Source organism: Oncorhynchus mykiss, chromosome 6, assembly GCF_057628025.1.
Source record: "Oncorhynchus mykiss isolate SJ-2025 chromosome 6, ASM5762802v1, whole genome shotgun sequence".
Classification (NCBI taxonomy): Eukaryota; Metazoa; Chordata; class Actinopteri; order Salmoniformes; family Salmonidae; genus Oncorhynchus; species Oncorhynchus mykiss.
Window position 1 is genome coordinate 54,972,356 of NC_143027.1, and position 21,165 is coordinate 54,993,520.

The 21,165-nt window shown below is 42.1% G+C and overlaps 2 long non-coding RNA genes across 3 annotated transcripts in view; both read right to left on the bottom strand.

The window, feature by feature from the left end:
* The window catches only part of LOC118964910 (uncharacterized), a 450,019-nt gene that overhangs the window by 336,342 nt on the left and 92,512 nt on the right, over positions 1 to 21,165 (bottom strand). The window lies entirely within an intron of this gene.
* On the bottom strand, positions 10,756 to 12,021 carry LOC149982927 (uncharacterized). The gene is made up of 2 exons (XR_016496925.1): positions 11,829 to 12,021; positions 10,756 to 11,412 (listed from the first exon to the last, which is right to left on the bottom strand). It is a non-coding gene; the product is annotated as an uncharacterized LOC149982927 (long non-coding RNA).

Below are 21,165 nucleotides of genomic sequence, written 5' to 3' on the forward strand. Positions count from 1 at the left end.
AGCAAAGAGGCCTTAATGCAGGTAGACAGACAGTGAGGAGAGAAGCTAGCTAAGGCTGTGGTAGGCTAACACTCACTGTTCCATAGTCCACTTTGACTGACAGCCTGTGTCCGACAAACACACACAAACACATGCACCGCAGCACACACAGAGTCCACTTTGGCTGACTGCCTGTGTCCGACACACACACACACACACACACACACACACACACACAAACCGCAACAGACACACCACACCACACCCCAATGCAACACAACACAACACAACACACACACTGGGCCACCACGATTTTGTCCATTTGAGCTGGTCAGTATGTCTAGGTAATCGTGTCTAACGTGGCTTTAAAAAAATGTATTGCGTAGCAAAACTGCATCAACCTAATGTCAAGCTAAAGTGTACTATTAGTTATCTAAAGTTAACTGGCTGGCTTGCTAGTTAAAGTGATGTCTATGCTCTCCACTTTCTGGAGGACCGAGTTTTGAAATCAGTGGAATTTGAGTATGATAGCTAAGGAGATGGCGAAAACACCTGTCTCCGGATTACATCTTTAAACTAAGGGCAACATGGCATTCGACAGGAGACGCGCCCATCCATGATATATACGGGTAAGATAGTCTAGCTAACTACATTCTCAGATATTACATGTTTCTAACTTTGATAGAAAACGTTTTCATTTCAAGTTAAAGTGTACTGTTAGCTAGCTAGGTAACGTAAGGTAATGATCTTATTCTTTGTATCTCAGACACATTTGCTTGACTAGTTACAGGCTAATGTTAGCTAACTAACATTGAACCTGGCTGGTTAGCTACCTGCAGATTCATGCAGGGTAGTAATGTCAAGTAATGTTTAGCTATCCCTATAGCTAGCTAGCTACATGTGTTAATAAAAACTCAACGATGCAAGTATCCATTTCAATAGAATATCACTGCAACAACTGATGATAGATGCACTAGCTGGTAAATTCGCTCTGGCTATCTAATCTGATTTCAGACCACGGGTAAGATAGTCTAGCTAGATACATTTTAAGATATTACACATTTCTAATTTTGACACAAAGTCTTTTCAAGTTAAAGTGTACTATTAGCTAGCTAGCTAACTGGCTCGGTGACTAATGTTACATGTATGATCTTATAATTCGTATCTCAAAGCCAAAGTTAAAGCTTTATGTTAGCTAGCTAACATGGAACCTGGTGGTTAGCTACCTGCAGATTCAGGCAGGGTAGTAACGTCATAAGCTGGGTTTATGGTTCATTGTTTACCTACGTGTCTTAACAAAAGACTCTTGTCAAAGTGTGCCAGAGTGCAGAATAACTGATACATTCACAAATGCTCAACACCCATTGAATATGGCTAGTGTCAGTAAACGTAGGCACTACAGAGGGTAGTGCGTACGGCCCAGCACATCACCGGGGCCAAGCTTCTTGCCATCCAGGACCTCTATACCAGGTGGTGTCAGAGGAAGGCCCTAAAAATTGTCAAAGACTCCAGCCACCCTAGTCATAGACTGTTCTCTCTGCTACCGCACGGCAAGCGGTCCCGGAGCACCAAGTCTACGTCCAAGAGGCTTCTAAACAGCTTCTACCCCCAAGCCATAAGACTCCTGAACATCTAATCAAATGGCTACCCAGACTATTTGCATTGCCCCCCTCTTTTACGCCGCTGCTACTCTCTGTTTATTATCTTTGCATAATCACTTTAATAACTCTACCTACATGTACATATTACCTCAATTACCTTGACTAACCAGTGCATTGACACATTGACTCTGTACCGGTAACCCCTGTATATAGTCTCGCTATTGTCATTTTACTAATGATCTTTAGTTAGTTGTTCCTTTTACACCAGCGATATGACCATTCTAGTCTATCAAAAGCTTTTGTGCATTGAGAGATAATACAGCCCAAGGAGCTGTTGTTTCTGATGAAGCATCTAAGGATAAACACTTTTTAACAAACCTGCTTTGATACCTGTGAACCAATTTGGGTATGTCTTGAGAGAGAGAGAGAGAGAATTGTAGAAAACAGTTTAATATCTGTGTTTATCAAAGATATACCTTTTTTTTTATCGGCGATAGTGAGAACGCTGGGTAGCATCCTTAACTGTTTCTAATAAAAGCTCAATTTGTGCTGTATTCACATCTCTCCAAAATGAACCATTGTGAACATCTTGATTAATCACTTCGATCAACATTTTAAATAGACCTCAGGAGGAATACTGTCCTATTCAGTTTTTTTGTTTTGTTGTTGTTGTTGTTGTTTTAAGCATTTCCCAAACCTTAACCCTTAACCACTTGGAAGTTAATGCCCAAACCTAATTGTAAAAAATGTACAATTACTTTCTCTTCATACATAGACGTTTATCCCCCACCTGAAAAGTTTGATTCGGAAGTGAGACTGTGGTACCATGTTGACTGAATAGTCTTAGTTAGAAGCTTTATTGGAACACTCACATACATTTCACAGATGCACGAAAAGTATAGGCATAGACAACAATGTGACACACACACACACGTGCACCAATGGACATACTCACACGTGGTTTCCACATCAAGAAAGACCAATTGCTTCTTTGTCTACACGGCTGTCAAATACCACACACACACACACACACACACACACACACACACACACACCTTGAAAAAGCAATGATTTATGACTACATGCCTGTCACATACAGTAGAACATGCTGCACACCCCCCACACACACAACATTTAAAAAATTCTACATCCACCCATGGTTTATCATTCCCAATTGCAGTTCTCTCCTCTAGTCATTTATTCAGACCTGTCTTCCCCTGCTTCCCTCTGGCCACTATATGTTTTCAAGTCATCCCTTTTTTATCTGGATGCTAAACACCCTGTCAGAGTGAAAAAAAACTATTTCATTTCCCCCCTCTCGCTCTCACTCTCGCTCTCTCTGCAGATGTGTGATCATTAAAGAAAGGCTCCGTGGTCTACTACTTCTGTCCTCTTGCAGTGAGAGGTCTTTAAATAGCCCCAGTAGTTAAGTGTGAGAAAAGCTTTTATTTCCACAGGGGATCAACTGCGACCAAGGTCTCATTTGCAGTAGAGACCTTTTTTCAATATAAAGAAAAACACATATAAGCACGAATACACAGACGAAATACATCATAATTAACAATCACAATTAACATTTAAAAGATCCAAAGTCAATTGTTAGAATTGCCCAAGAGGCACAAGAACATCCATTCTAAGACGTTTTTGTAAAATGTTTGATTTTGTGCAGCGTAACTGAAGGTGCATTCTACGATCTGTGTAGAAAGCGGGAGGATCTGATGTGTAATGTAATTCATTGACCTAGTTTTTATATTTTGTAATTCTATAAGAGACTAGAGATGTCAGATACATTGGAAGTTTTTACAATAACGCTTTTTAGAAAAATAACATAAAATGCTGCTGTCTTCTGGCAGTTAAAGAGGCCCAACCTACTTCTGGATATAAGGAACAGTGGTGAGTTTTAAAACCAGTAATGAACCTCAGGGCACAATGACATACAGCATCCAAGGGTTTAAGTCTGGACGATGCAGCATGCATGTAAATAATATCCCCATAATCCAATACACACATATAAAGGTGGTCTGAAACATTTTCTTTGTTTCTGTAAAATAAACCAATCTTTAACTTTTACTTTCTTACCAGCTCAGATATGTGTTTTGAAAGACAGCTTGTCATCTAGCCACGATATGGATAATAAGGAACTAGTTCAACCCTTATACCATTTAGGCTAGTCATTTTATAGTCATTGAGATTTAAATCATGTAGTCTCGAGGAAAGTATACATTTTGTTTTGTTAGTGCCAACTTAAAATCAGAAAGTGTCTTCCGCAGTACCAGAAAGTGAGATTGCAAATGTGAAAATGCTTGGCCAACAGTAGGTGCAATGGAGTATAACACAGTATCATCAGCATATAAATTAATAAAAACATTTCTCATATTATCATTGATGTTATTAATATAGATAGTAAACAATAGCGGAGCTATTACCGAGCCTTGTGGAACACCTTTTTGAAGCTCTAGAAACTCAGATTTGATACCATCTGCCATGGTGGCTTGGGTTCTTTCATGGAGATAATTATTGAACCATAAGCAAACATCAGAGCCTAGTCCAATCGAAGACAGCTGATTTAACAGAGTTCCATGATCAACAGTGTCAAAAGGCAGCACAACTTCTTCTATTATCCAAGGCGTTTGCAATATCATTCACAACAAGCATTGTGGTGGTATTAGAGCTATATTTAGGTCTAAAGCCAGACTGATTTATAAGCCTAAAGGCCTTTGCATGCAATGCCCTGAAACATTTAGTGCTCAAATCTCTGACAGCTGAACCTTGAGGTGGACAAAATATATTTTTTAGAAATCACCAAAAAATAGGCTATAAAGTTTTGGCTATGCTACATCTCAAAACATAAGGAATAGTGTTTTTGTAATTTTGTAAATTAAAATCTTCCCTGTCATGTTGTCTGTCCTGTGCCAAATTTTTCTAAATGAACTCTGAAATGGCATATTATTTGAATGACGATCTTGGAATATTCACATGAAAATCTGTCGCCAACTGGATGGAAACCTAGCTATAGGCACCCTAAAGACTCTGGTAAGTGTGCTAGTCCAGTGTCACTTTGATTATGCCTGCACATCATGGTTCACCAGCAGCCCCAAACATCTAAGCTATTAGTCAAACAATCTTGTAAGAAATATACTTAAACTTCCCCCTCATTCTCGTCTGGAGGTTGAGCATTTTTTAAATCTATGTCTCTGAAATGTATCTATGTAATTGTAAATCTATTTATGTAAACAAAATAGGGACAACAATGGAAATAAGTCCCCGACTTTATTGTGCAATCCCGGTCATTTAAAAAAATATTTGAGTACTGTATATACAGTGGGGCAAAAAAGTATTTAGTCAGCCACTAATTGTGCAAATTCTCCCACTTAAAAATATGAGAGAGGCCTGTAATTTTCATCATAGGTACACTTCAACTATGACAGACAAAACGAGAAAAAAAATCCAGAAAATCACATTGTAGGATTTTTTATGAATTTATTTGCAAATTATGGTGGAAAATAAGCATTTGGTCAGTAACAAAAGTTTATCTCAATACTTTGTTATATACCCTTTGTTGGCAATGCCTTGTACTGTCACACGAGAGATCCTTTATTCTCTATTTTGGTTAGGTCGGGGTGTGACTAGGGTGGGCATTCTAGTTTCTTTATTTCTAGGTTGGCTTGGTATGGTTCCCAATCAGAGGCAGCTGTCTATCGTTGTCTCTGATTGGGGGATCATATTTAGGCAGATTTTTCCCACCTGTCTTGTCTATGTATAGTTGCTTGCAAGCACTACATTAGCTTCACAATTCGTTTTGCGCTTTATTGTTTTCTGTGTGTTTCACTTCTAATAAAAGATGATGGAACCATACCACGCTGCATTTTGGTCCGATTCATATAACAACGTTCGTGGCACAACCCAATTCTACTATATTCCCTCCATCTCCTCTTCCACTCCTCCATCACCTCCATCCCCCACATTTTTTTGACTCATCCCTCCGCTTCTGGGCTTTCTCAACCAATTAGATCCTCCCATTCCATGGAGACAGCCGCAAATTGGCAGGCAAACGTGTTGTGACTGAAATGACACCTCTGCGTGTGTGTGTGCGTGTGCGCGTGTGTGTCTGTCCTTCTCAGACCTATTCTTAGATTTTCATCTCAGGTCTGGATTACCTCTGTTGGGTCATGTTCAGTAGGCACCAAAACAGGAGAAAATGTTTGGAAAGAGAATGAAACAACAAAGGTGCGTGAATTAGAGGGCTGTGTTATCTAGGAGATCATCATCAGGGTGACTCATGACTGTTAATGAGCTTAGAACATACGGGAGGACCCAGGGGTCACTGGACGCGAAAGCTCTGAAAGTTTCATTATTCAAAGCATGTGAGTTGTCACAGTGTCTGTTTATGAGTCTGTATGGTCGGTGTTTGAGGGTCAGATGTGATCAATCGCAGTGATTAACAGCACTATAATAAAACAAATTCATCAGGGGAAGACATTTCTTACCAATCAGAGAGCAAACGAATCTTGCGGCATGGCGACGAGCATTGCTGAAGATTATTAACTCCCAATTCGATTGAACTTGACAACTGTATTCTCCTCTCTACTCTCAGAAACTGAGACACAGTACAAACTCAACACTAACTGAAATTAATTGGAAATGAAGCTGTTAAGCAATATAAAGAAATATAGTTGCTTGCAAAATTATTCACCCCCTTTGCATTTTTCCTATTTTGTTGCCTTACAACCTGGAATGAAAATATATATTTTTTGGGGGGGAGGGGGGGGGGGGGGGGGAGTTGTATCATTTGATTTACACAACATGCAAACCACTTTGACGATGGAAAATATTTCTTATTGTGACACAGACAAGAAATAGGACAAAAAAACGGAATACTTGAGCATGCATAATGATTCACCCCCCCAAAGTCAAGTCTTTGTAGAGTCAACTTCTGCAGCAATTACAGCTACAAGTCTCTTGGGGTATGTCTCTATAAGCTTGGCACATCTAGCCACTGGGATGTTTGCCAATTCCTCAAGGCAAAACTGCTCCAGCTCCATCAAGTTGGATGGGTTCTGCTGGTGTACAGCAATTTTTAAGTCATAAAACAGATTCTCAATTGGATTGAGGTCTGGGCTTTGACTAGGCCATTCCAAGACATTTAAATGTTTCCCCTTAAACCACCCGAGTGTTGCTTAAGCAGTATGCTTAGGGTCATTGTCCTGCTGGAAGGTGAACCTCTGTCCCAGTCTCAAACTTCTGGAAGACTGAAACAGGTTTCCCTCAATAATTTCCCTGTATTTAGCGCCATCCATCATTCCTTCAATTCTGACCAGTTTCCCAGTCCCTGCCGATTTAAAAACATCCCCACAGCATGATAATGTCACCACCATTCTTCACTGTGGGGATGGGGTTCTCAGGGTGATGAGAGGTGTTGGGTTTGCACCAGACGTTGCGTTTTCCTTGGCCAAAAAGCTAAACTTTTGTCTCATCTGACCAGAGTACCTTCTTTCATATGTTTGGGGAGACTCCCACATGCCTTTTGGCAAACACCAAACCTGTTTGCATATTTTTTTTCTTAAAGCAATGGCTTTTTTCTGGCCACTCTTCCGTAAATCCCAGCTCTATAGAGCTTAAAGTGGTCCAATGAACAGATACTCCCTTCTCCACTGTGGAGCTTTGCAGCTCCTTCAGGGTTATCTTTGGTCTCTTTCTTGCCTCTCTGATTAATGCCCTCCTTGCCTGGTCTGTGAGTTTTGGTGGGCGGCCCTCTCTTGGCAGGTTTATTGTGGTGCCATATTCTTTGCATTTTTTAATAATGGATTTAATGGTGCTCCGTGGGATTTTAAAAGTTTTGGATATTTTTTTATAACCCAAACCTGATCTGTACTTTTCCACAATTTTGTCCCTGACCTGTTTGGAGAGCTCCTTGGTCTTCATGGTGCCCCTTGCTTAGTGGTGTTGCAGACTCTGGGGCCTTTTAGAACAGGTGTATATATACTGAGATCATGTGACAGATCATGTGACACTTAGATTGCACACAGGTGGACTTTATTTAACTAATAATGCCAATTCTGAAGGTAATTGGTTGCACCAGATCTTATTTAGGGGCTTCATAGCAAAGGGGGTGAAAACATATGCACGCATCGTTTTTTATTTTTTGAAACAAGTTTAAAAAAAAAATGTTACTTCACCAATTTGGGCTATTTTGTGTATGTCCATTACATGACATCCAAATAAAAATCCATTTAAATTACAGCTTGTAATGCAACAAAATAGGACAAACGGCAATGGGGATGAATACTTTTGCAATGCACTGTATAAGAAGATATGAATAAATGAATCCTTAATAAAAAAAGAAGTCATCTGAAGCCAAACAAGAAAGAGTCAAGCTACTCCTTCCTTTCAGTATTCTCCAGTTTGCGTAAAAGGATGCTTAGATGCTATGAAAAGCATAATACCTGATATTTCTATTTCTCTCTCTCTCTCTTTCTCCTTTGCTAACATCCGTAATACACTTCTGGCAGGAACAGATGTGAGACGAAGCAATAAAGAAGTGATGGGCTATAACAGGCCCCTCATCATTCCTAAAGTTTGGTGTGTTTGTGTGTGCGTTCTCCTCTGGGAAATGATCTGAGACCAGAGTGCAGTCCCCTCATGGCTGGCAACAGATGCTGGATATGCTAACTCCCTCTAATACCCCTATAACAATGTCACTCACCCACAGAGATGGGAAGAGAGATATTACTGTATGGGACGCACAACCACACTACCATGCAGTGCATAGTGAACACAGATGGTGGCATCTTTCTTTCTCTTTGGCACACTTCTGTGTATAGAGGGAACAAGGCTCCACCTCCATCTAATTCACATATTATTTTGAAAGTTAACATATCAGTATGTGTGTAACTATTAAAACAAATTACATGACAGAGGACTCAAGGCACGGAGGCAGATGTAGCACATAAACGTGTTAAATCCACTATAAAAAATGCTGACAGTTGGTCTGAATCCAGAGATTAGACAGTTGTGGTCTCCAAGAGCATGTTTTAATTAGTCTCTGCCACTTTGTCATTCTGATTCATTATCACCACAGTTATTTCTGATCTACAGTCTCCTCACTCTGTCCCTTTACTCTCATTTCTTTTTCACAGGTACTCACTTCTCTTAGTCCCGAACAGGCCTCTCTGTTGTCGCCGCTCTCTCCTCCATGACTTGTCTACCATCTTGTCAAGTCTCTCCTCAACCTCTTTTTTTTTGTCTATTGTGTACTCCTCTTCTGTCCCCTATTTTCTTCCACTTTTTTCTCTCTTATCCTCTATAATCTCTTCTCCTCTATCCTCTCCTCTTTTCCTGTGTGTGTGTCTGTGCGAGCGTTTGTATGCCTGTGTCACCAATTACACTATGCTGTGAGTTCCAAAACTTTCAAAACATACTTCCCTATTCCTGATTTAGATAGAATTACATACAGTAAGGTGAATTTTGCCCCAGAAGATTACAGGTTCGATCAAACAAAACAACATGGTCTCTTTATTTTACTGCATTCTGCCTCAATACTTCTGCCTTTTTTTAAAACATTTCCCTCTATTGTCATCATCACTTTTTTATTTTCATCTCTCCTCCACACCCTCATGTCTATTTGTTTGCATCACCTCTGTTCTTGGTTGGTTTATCTGTTTTCATATCTCCTACTATAACAGTGTTGTATCCACAAAGTATTACCTTTCATTACACAAAAGCTGCGGCTCTTGCAAACCAAGGGAAACAACCAGAGCGGTTGACATCACCGATTGAACACTACTAGCGCACGCCGCTAACTAGCTAGCCATTTCACATCGGCTACAATACTATTTCCCACGATATCTCTTCCTGGCTCTAACCCTTTATTTCCAACTCTCCCAATATGGACGGTTGACATCGCCGATTGAACACTACTAGCGCACGCCGCTAACTAGCTAGCCATTTCACATCGGCTACAATACTATTTCCCACGATATCTCTTCCTGGCTCTAACCCTTTATTTCCAACTCTCCCAATGTGAAATGTTCTCCCTCATCATCCTGTCTGTCTTTCACTCTCTCTCCCTCTCTTCTCCTCCTCTTTCTGCTACAATTATCTTAAACCTTTCATCTGTAAAATAACTCACCTCCTCCTAACCTTCCACTTCAATGGTTCTGAAGGGCAGGCTGTTCTCCACCAATGACTTTGGCCTAACCAACTAGAAGCTTACAATGGGCCACTGTAACACACTCACACACGCAAGCACTTGCATGCACGCAAGTGCACACACACAAACCCTCCCTTGTCTGTTTCTCCTCTGTGTCTCTGTCGGGTGCTTTGGATCCATAAATACTGATGAAAGGTAAATGTGGGGTGCATTTTTCTGTTACCGTGACGACAGACAGAAGACGAGTGAAGAGAGCAGGGGCCTCATTTTTAAAAAAATTCTTAGATTTATACTTGAACTTAGTCCTAAAAATCATTTCCAACGGTGTGCTTATGTTCGATTCATAAAAGATACTGAGCATAAAGAACCTTGCTTACGCAGGTTCTAATAAGCCCATTTTTAACTTACGCACCTGTGATCTATAAATCTCAAATAACTTAAAATTGAGTGCACCTGAATGTGCCTTACAATCAGAGAATTCCCCTTATAGAATACTAGCACAAATGAGGGTTTAGTCAGGAATAGCCATGGACCAAAAGAGAAAAGTTAACTTTTTGGAAGACGAGATCACGGCAATGGTAGAGGAGATTGAAGACAGGCAACACGTATATATTCTGTTGACTAAATAGTGAGTTGACAAACAAATCCAAACAGGTAGCTTGCGAGTGTGTCGCCGCTGCAGTGAACGAGGTGGGGCAGCAAGACAGAACTGGGGCTGATGTGAAAGACCTGGCACTCCAGAGTTCTCCCAAATGGACCAGCGCATCGGGGAAATCATTGGGGAAAGCGCATACACTGGCACATGCGCCGACCGCGACAGTGAATGTTTAAAAAAAGGTGGGTTTCTTCTATTTAGCTATTTTTGCTTTATTTTTCGTATGGTTTAATCCAACTTTTACATTGTTTAGCAGTAACATTGGAAACGGTAAAGTCGGTGCGCGAAACCCCAACCACTGCATCACTGGATCACGGTAAGTAATTGAGAGAATGTGAAACATGGTTGTCAGTAACTTAATATACAAGACATGCATTGATTTATTTTATTATTTGATTCACATAGAAACGGGGGAAACTGCGTTGCAGCCCATGCGCCCTCCACCCAGGGATAAAGTGGGTGAGGCTCCCAAAGCAGCAGGTGCCAGGAGTGAGGGCGAAGGTTTGGCCACAGGTGTCGAGGGCTGTCCATGTCTGCGTCCGTGCGCCAGGATGAAGTCCGTGAGGCCCCAGTTCCCAAGCGTCGCAGACCCGCAGGTGCCAGGGGTGAGGGGGAATGTTTGGCCACAGGTGTCGAGGGTTCATCGACGTCTGTGTCCACGTCTACAGTTCGCGTGTTGACCGCTGCAGTCCTGCAAACCCAGAATGAGCTGAACACATTGGTTGGGTAGATTGTGACTGAACTCGGAAGAATACGCAGGGTTTACATTCATTTACATAATGCAATTGTTGAACGTTTTCCACAACATCAATAAAAAGCCTATGCTTTTTACATTGTCTGGCATTCCTTTTCTTACCACCAATCTGTATGAGCTGCCGCCTCCTCACTGCATCAGTCGGGGCAGGTGCCCCATTGGGTGGTGGGTTAGGAGGCTCTTGGGGCTCCATTCTAATCTCCACATCCATTTCAATACCATGCTTCAGGGTGATGTTGTGGAGCACACCACATGCCAGTATTATGCGTGTAAGCTTTGATTGGGGAGGGAAACCATTAATTCTTAAAACAGGTCAACATTTTTTTTTTCGATATGAAATTGCACACCCCGATGTTCTTGTCAAACAAACTTGCACTACTAATAGGCACTACAGTTACTGAGATATCCCCTTGAAATCTGTTTGCATTTTGTTGCAATCTCAGTAACCGTAGGGCCAAATTAAAAACTGTTTTCAGCTATTTGGCTGGAACCTTTGGGTGTGTAATTTCAATAAAATGCTAAATATAAAATCTTGGTATATGTTGCTTTAAGTTGACTAAATTAAATGTAAGTTTTCTATTTTATTAAATGAAGTTATCTTCTCTGGCTTGTAGAGGATTTTTCCACCTGATGCATCAAGGCAACGCCACCTGCCCTTCAGCAGTCCGATGGTGCGCTCCACCAACTGACCTTGTTCTGCCGTGTGTCAAATTGTAGCACATTTCCTCTGCTGTTCGGGGATCGTCAAAGGGAGTGAGAAGCCACGTTTTCAGTGGATAGCCCCGGTCACCTAATAGGGTAAAACCATTGTGTTACATTATTTTTGCATGGTTAATAGGCTATTATACCCTGAAAAAAAACTCACAGAGAAGCCACCCACCTCCACTCTCACCAGCTTCTTGACGCAGGCCTACACTGCTGTAGGCCTGAATGAGTCGTGCGTAGACCCTGGCCACTTGGAGCATACATTGAGTAGCTGCATGCGGGCATCGCAGATGATCTGAACATTCAATGAATGGAAATTCTTCCTGTTAACATATACATGTTCATCTACAGACGAGGCGTGTAAGGCTCAATGCGTGCAGTCAACTGCACCTATGAAAATTAAATGAGAGGACAAACTCGGCTTTGACGTGCGCCTGTTCATCGGCTGTAAATGGGAAACGAATGTATCTCGTGGACAATATGTGTAGAATCGCCTCCGTGACTTGTGGCAGGATGACGGCTGAATGATGGCTGTGATATACCCGACCTGTCACTCATTTCCCTCTGGAATGTCCCAGTAGCGAGGAATCCCAGAGTGGACAGTACTTGGACAGATATGGGTATGGCGTGATTGCAGCGTGTCTTCCTTTCCAGATTAGGTGCGAAATCCCACTCCAAATCTAACAGAACATTTCTTGGGAGACAATAGCGACTTGTAAGCCATGGATCATCATTCGCAAAAAAAGTCATTCCGGTCTTTGAAAACTCTCTCCCTTCTAAAAGCACGGTTTTCAATGTCTTCAAATACTACTTACGTGGTTTTCTGCATAAGTCATAATTAAGATCAAAATTGATGGTAAGTCCATTTTATAAATGAAGCTCCAAGTCCATGAGAGGAATGACACATTGATCACCTCGGGACACATATTGTTGATGTCTGTCTCAGCAAACAGCTTTGGGATTTTGTAACACCCTTTCATTATTTAAAGTATAAGGACCGTATGAACCACGGACTTCAGTCTATCCTGCTTTCTTTTCAAACATTGTCGAGCAGAGGAGGCTAGTGGGAAGAGCTATAGGAGGACGAGCTCATTGGAATGGAACAGTATTTAAACACATCAAACATATGCAAACCATTCCATTCATACAATGAGCCCGTCCTCCTATAGCTCCCTCCACCAGCCCCCACTGGTGTCGAGATGTGTGATAGAGTTCACCACTCAGCTGTCCCCGCTGTTATATAAATGAATGAGAGAGAGAGAGAGAGAGAGAGAGAACCTGGGAGGAGTGATACCAGTTGTGGATCTGGCACCTGTTGCCTAAGCGTAACGTCAGGGCCCTGTATTACATCGCAGAGGAATTCTGTATGAAAGCTCATACGCACACACACAGACATTTGTGTGCGTGTATGAGCTTCCATACAGTGTTTGTGTGTGCACACTATCATTCAGTTTGTTTGTGTGTGTGTGTTCATGTGTGTGTCTCAGCGGGGGTTGTGTTTAATATGCCTGTGTATCCAGGCCTGTCAGAGGTCTCTGGTGACATGTTAGAACATGCCACCAGCAATGTCGGTCAATATTAATCAACTATCTCTGCTCATCAAGCCACTATGGGGGGGGGGGGGGGGGGGGGTCTAATCAGTGCATTTTAATGTGAATTCAATGACCACACACACACACGCACACACACGCACCTGCTGGCTTGCCTCTGAAGCTAAGCAAGGTTGGTCCCTGGATGGGAGACCAGATGCTGCTGGAAGTGGTGTTGGAGGGCCAGTTGTAGGCACTCTTTTAGTGCTTGGGGACATTGCCCTATGTAAGCTGCTGTCTTTCAGATAGAATGTTATAGTTTTTTGCAATTGCTTACACACTTGTGGAATTTGGCTCATTGTGTCAAAACTCTACCCACAAGCCAAATAAGACACAACACTTCTATGTCTAAATGAAACTCTGAAATCAAAACCTAACAATCCCTTTTCAAAATGGCATTTTTGGCAACAAAATGATACACACATGCACCATTTGAATTACTCTTTCAAAGCAGCAACAACACAGTAATGTACTTTATACAAAACACTGCTGTCTTAAAAAAAGTAATTGTACTTTGCATACCTTTTTAATTTTCTCATTCAGGCTTCTGTGAAAGATTGTTCCAGTACAGTACATCTAGTCATTTCAATGAACACAAAAATAGAAAGGCAAAAAAACACAAAGAAAAGTAGAATTACGGTACAGTAATCAATTCAATATGTTACTGTAAACTAATGGAAACAAAAATACTTACAGTAAAATTACAGTGCAATGGTAAACACAAAAATAGTATCGTAAGGGATGGGGTGGATGGTTTATGGACTCCGCCTTCTGTTAGGGTCTGGCCATATCACAAGCAATGTCATCCCTGGTTAGGCAATGGGGAAAATATCCAACCCTGGACTGACCCAAACTCAATGTCTCCGCATGCCTCTTCCATTGCTTGCAGAAGAGGCAGTGGGGTCATGTGGTTGGCGGGCATACATTTTCCAACACCAAGCCAAAAATAATCCTCAATCAGATTGAGACATGGGGAGTAAGGGAGCAAGTATACAACTGTGAAGTTATTGTAGTTGGTGAACCAGTCCCTGACCTGAGCAGCCCAGTGGAAACTAACATTATCCCAGATGACAACAAACCTGGGCTGCTCTGGTCCATCCTGTACAACTGCATTATGTAGTGCATCCAGAAATATGACTATGTGTGCAATATTGTAGGGACCTATGGAGGCATGGTGTTGGAGAACGCCTTGCAGACTTAAAAAAACAAAATATATATTTTATGATTAAAAAAAAATAAGTTATTGTTTTTCAATCAACCAACAAAACACATTCCACATTCACAGATGTGACAGGCTTAACTAACAAATAAATAATAATAATAATATATTTAAAAATAATAATGAATATTTTTATATATATTTTTATATACACACATACATAAATCCTACATACATGTACATATACATACACACACACACACACAAAGAACAATTAAAAAATAAACATATATATAAAACTTGCAGCAGCACTATCAAGGTTCTTATTAGCTATTTCTAGCCTTAGCTGAGACGACGAGGAAATAATTTGTTTTTAGATTTTATAACCTGAAAACTTGCCGTACTGAGCAATTGTGTCTAAAATGGGAGGAATGGATTTCTAAGGGTTGGATACGTGGAGCAAGACATCATCCGCGTAAAGCAAAATCTTTATGCTGCAGGGCCGCCTGCAGAAACACCCATAATACTTGGATTGCTCCTTGTCTTGTGCCCCGTTCCAGAGGGAATCTGTCAGAGTTCAGTCCGTTAGTAGTCACCATGGCATTTGGATGGGAGTATAGTGATTTGATCCATTTAATAAAGTTTGGGCCCATAATGAACTTTTCTAAGACTGAAAACAGAAAGCTCCACTCCATCCTGTCAAACGCCTTCTCAGCATCCAGTGAAGCCAGCAGGACAGGGGTCTTCTGTGCGTTTACTTGATCAATAATATCAAAAAGACGGCGAATGTTATCAGAAGAGTATCTGTCTCTAATTAATCCAGTTTGGTCCACTTTTATTATTTTGGGAAGAAGAGTGTTTAGTCTTTTGGCGAGCAATTTGGTAATTATTTTGTAGTCGAAATCCAACAAGTTTATGGGCTGGAAGGATGAGCAGGATAGAGGGTCCTTGTCTTTTTTGAGCAACACTGTTATGCGAGCTGTGTGCATTGAGTCTGGGAGAACCCGTTTTTGCAAAAATCCTGCAGCATTGGCATGAAGATAGGGCTGAGCTGGGGCCAAAAAGCTTTGTAGATCTCTCTGGGGAATCCATCTGGGCCTGGGGACTTATTAGGTGGCATGGAGGTAATTGCCTCCAGGATCTCCTCAGGAGTGAAGGGGGAGTTGAGATCATCTTGGTTGGTCTCTGATAGTTTAGGTAGCGAGATTCCCTCTAGGAAGGAGTGGAGTTCTGCCTCCGTGTGTTTTCTCTCAGAGGTATGTAGTTTGCAGTAAAAATCATGATATTTTTGGGGTCATATGTGCCCTCGTCCTTCGGATAGCCATGATTGTACGTTCTGACTGCTCTTTTTTTAATTGGTAAGCAAGCAATCTACTCTGCATATTGCTATACTCATGGTATTTATGTTTAGTAAAGAAACATTTTTTTCCCTCCGAGTGTAGTCCAAATTCAGTTTGGCTTTGGCTGCTTTAAGTTGACTCCAGGAGATGCTGTCTGTGGATTGTTTTTATACTTTTTCACAGCTCCCTCTCAAGATCTAGCCTGTGTGCTCCCTCTCAAGATCTAGCCTGTGTGCTTCCATTGCTTTTTTCTTAGAGGAAGCATATGTAATTAGATGACCTCTCACCACGCCAAAGGAAACACATTGCTCATTGAACAGGGTTATTATTTTTTTTACATGAAAGCAGGAGTATCTGTGTTAGGGGCGTATATGTCTAAGCTAGTAATTGGTTGTCCATACAGTGACCCAGTTATCAAAATAAATCTCCCCTCCGGATCAGATATGTTTTTGTCAATTATGAATGGAACATTCTTATGGATAAGTATGGCTGTACCTCTACTGTTTGATTTGAAAGATGAGAAATACACCTGTCCCACCCAAGCTCTGCGGAGTTTGGCATGTTCAGCATCACAGAGGTGTGTCTCTTGTAATAGCGCAATGTCTGCTTTTTCCTTTTTTAGAGCACATAGTATATTTTTCCGTTTTATTGCATGCCCTAGACCATGGCAGTTCCATGTCAATAGATTTAAGGAACTAGTCATCGTCATCGAACAGTAATGGAACTTTAGTGCAAGTCATCTCTGGGAAAAAGTGGATAATAGTTACAGCTGCGTTCACATAAAAGGAAAATAAATGGTGTACATAAAATGCAGAAAAAAAAACGGGAACAGTTAGCAACGCACAACGTCTCCCCCTCCCCACCAAAGAAATGGCTCCTCCTCTCCACTCCGCCCTGCATTGAGTAAATGACAACGTAGCCCCTGTCCAGACCACATTAACAGAGGGAGAAAATGAAATCAATAGCCCAGCCTACATATACCTCCCCCAAGGGACATAGGGAACCACAAGTAATAATAGCAACAAAAAAAGGGAAATAAAAGTAGGCTGAAGCGTTTGTAGGCCTAGGTTCGGCTATAGAGCCTATCCCTCTCAGCTAAAGGAACATAAATATAGATTAGACGGCTATAATGACATTTAGCAGGGCTGGTGAGTCTTTGGATATCGGCTATATGTTGTCTTACCTCCTTTAGTAATAGCATTTATCGCATTTAGTCATTGGTCCGTTTCTCATTGACCAGGATTGTCTTTCAAAAAACGTTTTGCCTCTTCGGGAGTTTTGAAGTGTCGCAGGGCTCCTTGGTGAAGAATCCTCAGCTCGTTTGGGTATTTGAATCCCCTGAAGATGCCTCGGTCAATGGAGTATTTCTTCACCTCGTCAAACTCTCGGCGCTTGCGGACATTTTATTTGTCACATACACATGGTTAGCAGATGTTAATGCGAGTGTAGCGAAATGCTTGTGCTTCTAGTTCCGACAATGCAGTAATAACCAACGAGTAATCTAGCTAACAATTCCAAAACTACTACCTTATACACACAAGTGTAAAGGGATAAAGAATATGTACATAAAGATATATGAATGAGTGATGGTACAGAGCGGCATAGGCAAGATGCAGTAGATGGTATCGAGTACAGTATAGACATATGAGATGAGTATGTAAACAAAGTGGCATAGTTTAAAGTGGCTAGTGATACATGTATTACATAAAGATGCAGTAGATGATATAGAGTACAGTATATACGTATACATATGAGAAATAATGTAGAGTATGTAAACATTATATTAAGTAGCATTGTTTAAAGTGGCTAGTGATATATTTTACATCAATTCCCATCAATTCCCATTATTAAAGTGGCCGGAGTTGAGTCAGTGTGTTGGCAGCAGCCACTCAATGTTAGTGGTGGCTGTTTAACAGTCTGATGGCCTTGAGATAGAAGCTGTTTTTCAGTCTCTCGGTCCCAGCTTTGATGCACCTGTACTGACCTCGCCTTCTGGAGGATAGCAGGGTGAACAGGCAGTGGCTCGGGTGGTTGTTGTCCTTGATGATCTTTATGGCCTTCCTGTGACATCGGGTGGTGTAGGTGTCCTGGAGGGCAGGTAGTTTGCCCCCGGTGATGCGTTGTGCAGACCTCACTACCCTCTGGAGAGCCTTACGGTTGTGGGCGGAGCAGTTGCCGTACCAGGCGGTGATACAGCCCGACAGGATTCTCTCGATTGTGCATCTGTAGAAGTTTGTGAGTGCTTTTGGTGACAAGCCAAATTTCTTCAGCCTCCTGAGGTTGAAGAGGCGCTGCTGCGCCTTCTTCACGATGCTGTCTGTGTGGGTGGACCAATTCAGTTTGTCTGTGATGTGTACGCAGAGGAACTTAAAACTTACTACCCTCTCCACTACTGTTCCATCGATGTGGATAGGGGGGTGTTCCCTCTGCTGTTTCCTGAAGTCCACAATCATCTCCTTAGTTTTTTTGACGTTGAGTGTGAGGTTATTTTCCTGACACCACACTCCGAGGGTCCTCACCTCCTCCCTGTAGGCCGTCTCGTCGTTGTTGGTAATCAAGCCTACCACTGTTGTGTCGTCCGCAAACTTGATGATTGAGTTGGAGGCGTGCGTGGCCACGCAGTTGTGGGTGAACAGGGAGAACAGGAGAGGGCTCAGAACGCACCCTTGTGGGGCCCCAGTGTTGAGGATCAGCGGGGTGGAGATGTTGTTACCTACCCTCACCACTGTTATGGTGTTGATTTTTGCCGCCTGTAGGACTCGTTCCTTGTCGGTGAATCTCAGGAAACGTATGGTGATTGGTCACGGTGGTTGTCTGGTTGCTGGTGGGGGCCTCAGTGCTCGGTGAGCTCGCTCGAGTTCTATGGGCCTGTCGGTGAACAGGTGGAGCCACTCGGGAAGTTTGTCTTGCACATAGCGGATCAGTGGCAGGTTTCCCTCTTCTTTTTCACCCAGATTTAATTGAACACAATTATTCCTTCGCTCCCTGTTTTCCAGGTCCTCTGTTTTCTCTTCCAGATGCTCTATTTTCTTTTTAGCATATGCTAGTGTTTCCATGGCACCTGTCAATAAGTTTTCCATGGATAGGATTCGCCCCTCTGCCTCGTCCAGGCGCCCCGCATTTATGGATATATTCTTGTTGATGTCAGGCAAAGCGTTTTCCAGGATTGTCACCTTGCCCCCTATTGCACTGAGCTGAGAGTTAATGGCATCTAATTTAATGTTGAGTTCTGTACGTTGGGATCTCAACTCAGAAAGGATGTCTTCGATAGAGTGTGAGGTTGGCATTCGTTGGGCCTCGGGAGGGAACGGGTCCTCTTGCTCCTGGCTAATGGCTTCGTGGAGGCTTTTTCCGTTGCTAATGCTCGAGTCCGGGTAAAAATGTCACCTGTAATGTCGCCTTTTGTAGCCGCCATGACTTTTTTACTAAAGCTAAAGGAGTTTAAACTTGAAGTGGAGGTAAGATTATGAATTGGAAACTACTTGTGCGGAGCTCTTAGTTCATGCGGCCATCTCGTTCAAGGGTCACGTGATCCCCCAACTCCTTTCAGACTAATGACGGCACACAAAGTGCTATTTCAGACACATTCATTCAAAACTACAAGCAAGGCAGGTGCCCCACAGACAGGTCCCCCCCCCCCCCCCCCCCAGAATGGGGGCAAATACTGCTTTGCCTGAATGTATCAATGCAGTGCCAATAGGACACAATCTGCTGCCATTACTGTATTACAGTATAGTACAGTGACACTTACTTGCACATAGTCATAGTGAAGATCTTATGACTCTAACACTGTTCCTCTCAAATGGAACTCCGCACAGCTGCTTCATCGTTAGTTGGTGTTGACACAAGATGCGGCAGATGGTATGGTTGATGGTATGGAATGTTGCATGATCTGCGATGATTTGCTCTCGTAGTTGATGTTGGCGGATGGTGTTGTTTGCCAACACTAGATTGACAATGGCCAGTTCCTGTTCATGGGTGAACAGACGTTGCCTTCCACCCTCAGGAGGTCGTCTGGCAGTTCTGTAGAAAATGCAAGAATATGATGTCATTGGTTAGGTTCTTTTTTTACATACTGTACTGTCATACTGTACACAGTAACATCAACTGTATTACATGTACTTCACAGCACTATACCTATTTTTTTTTTGTTCAATGAGGAGCATAGACCTAATACTGTAGGACTACATTGTATTGTACTGTGATGCAGAAAGATATGCAACAATTAAATAGGTACAGTCTAGCGTAGAAAGTTGAAGACACACCTGTTCTCCAGTCTAAATGTTTGTATTATGGATGCTACTGTGTAGAGACTCTGGACTCTCTGCCCAGCCTCCCTCATCGTCAGGCCATGATTTATGACATGGTCCACCAAAGTGGCCCTAATGTCATCAGAAATATGTGTCCGTCTATTGCCTGGTCCCCTTCTTTGTTCTTGTCCTCGTCCTCCTCCTCCCTCTCTCTCTCTTTCTCTTCCTCTACCTGTTCCTCTCGCTCTCACTGCCTCCATGTTTGCAAAGTTCTCTCAAAAGAGGTGAGCTTACCTGAGGTCTATTTGTAATGCTAAGACTCAGACTAGGCTACCTGGGGCGGCAGGTAGCCTCGTGGTTAGAGCATTGGACTGGTAACTGAAAAGTTGCAAGATCAAATCCCTGAGCTGACAAGGTAAAAATCTGTCGTTCTGTCCCTGAACTGTTGCTAGGCCGTCATTCAAAATAAGAATTTGTTCTTAAACTGACTTGCCTAGTTAAATAAAGGTTACAAAAAAACGAATTGGTGATCAGTACAACCGAGAGTCAAGAAACCTGTAAGTGGTGTCTTGACTCTCTTTGGTCACTAAAGATCCCATGACACTTATCGTAAGAGTTGGGGTGTCCTGGCTAAAATTCACAAATGGCCCTCATGGCCACCATGGCCACCTAATCATCCCCTCCTCTCCATAGTAACTATTTCCCATGTTGTTGCTGTAAATGAGAATGTGCTCTCAGTCAACTTACCTGGTAAAATAAGGGTAAAATAATATACATGTGAAGAGGGGAAATGTTTCAGCACAAACTATTATTCTACGTCTAGTTCGATCGATATGCCTTCGCCAATGTTTGAAATGCCTGCATGTATCTATCGAGCTAATTAAACCCTCGAAAGCATAAAGAAATCCTTATCCAGGACTGCTACACAATCCCCCATAACAATGTATTGTGTTTAGTATGCCAAGATGGGCTCTGCAATAATCA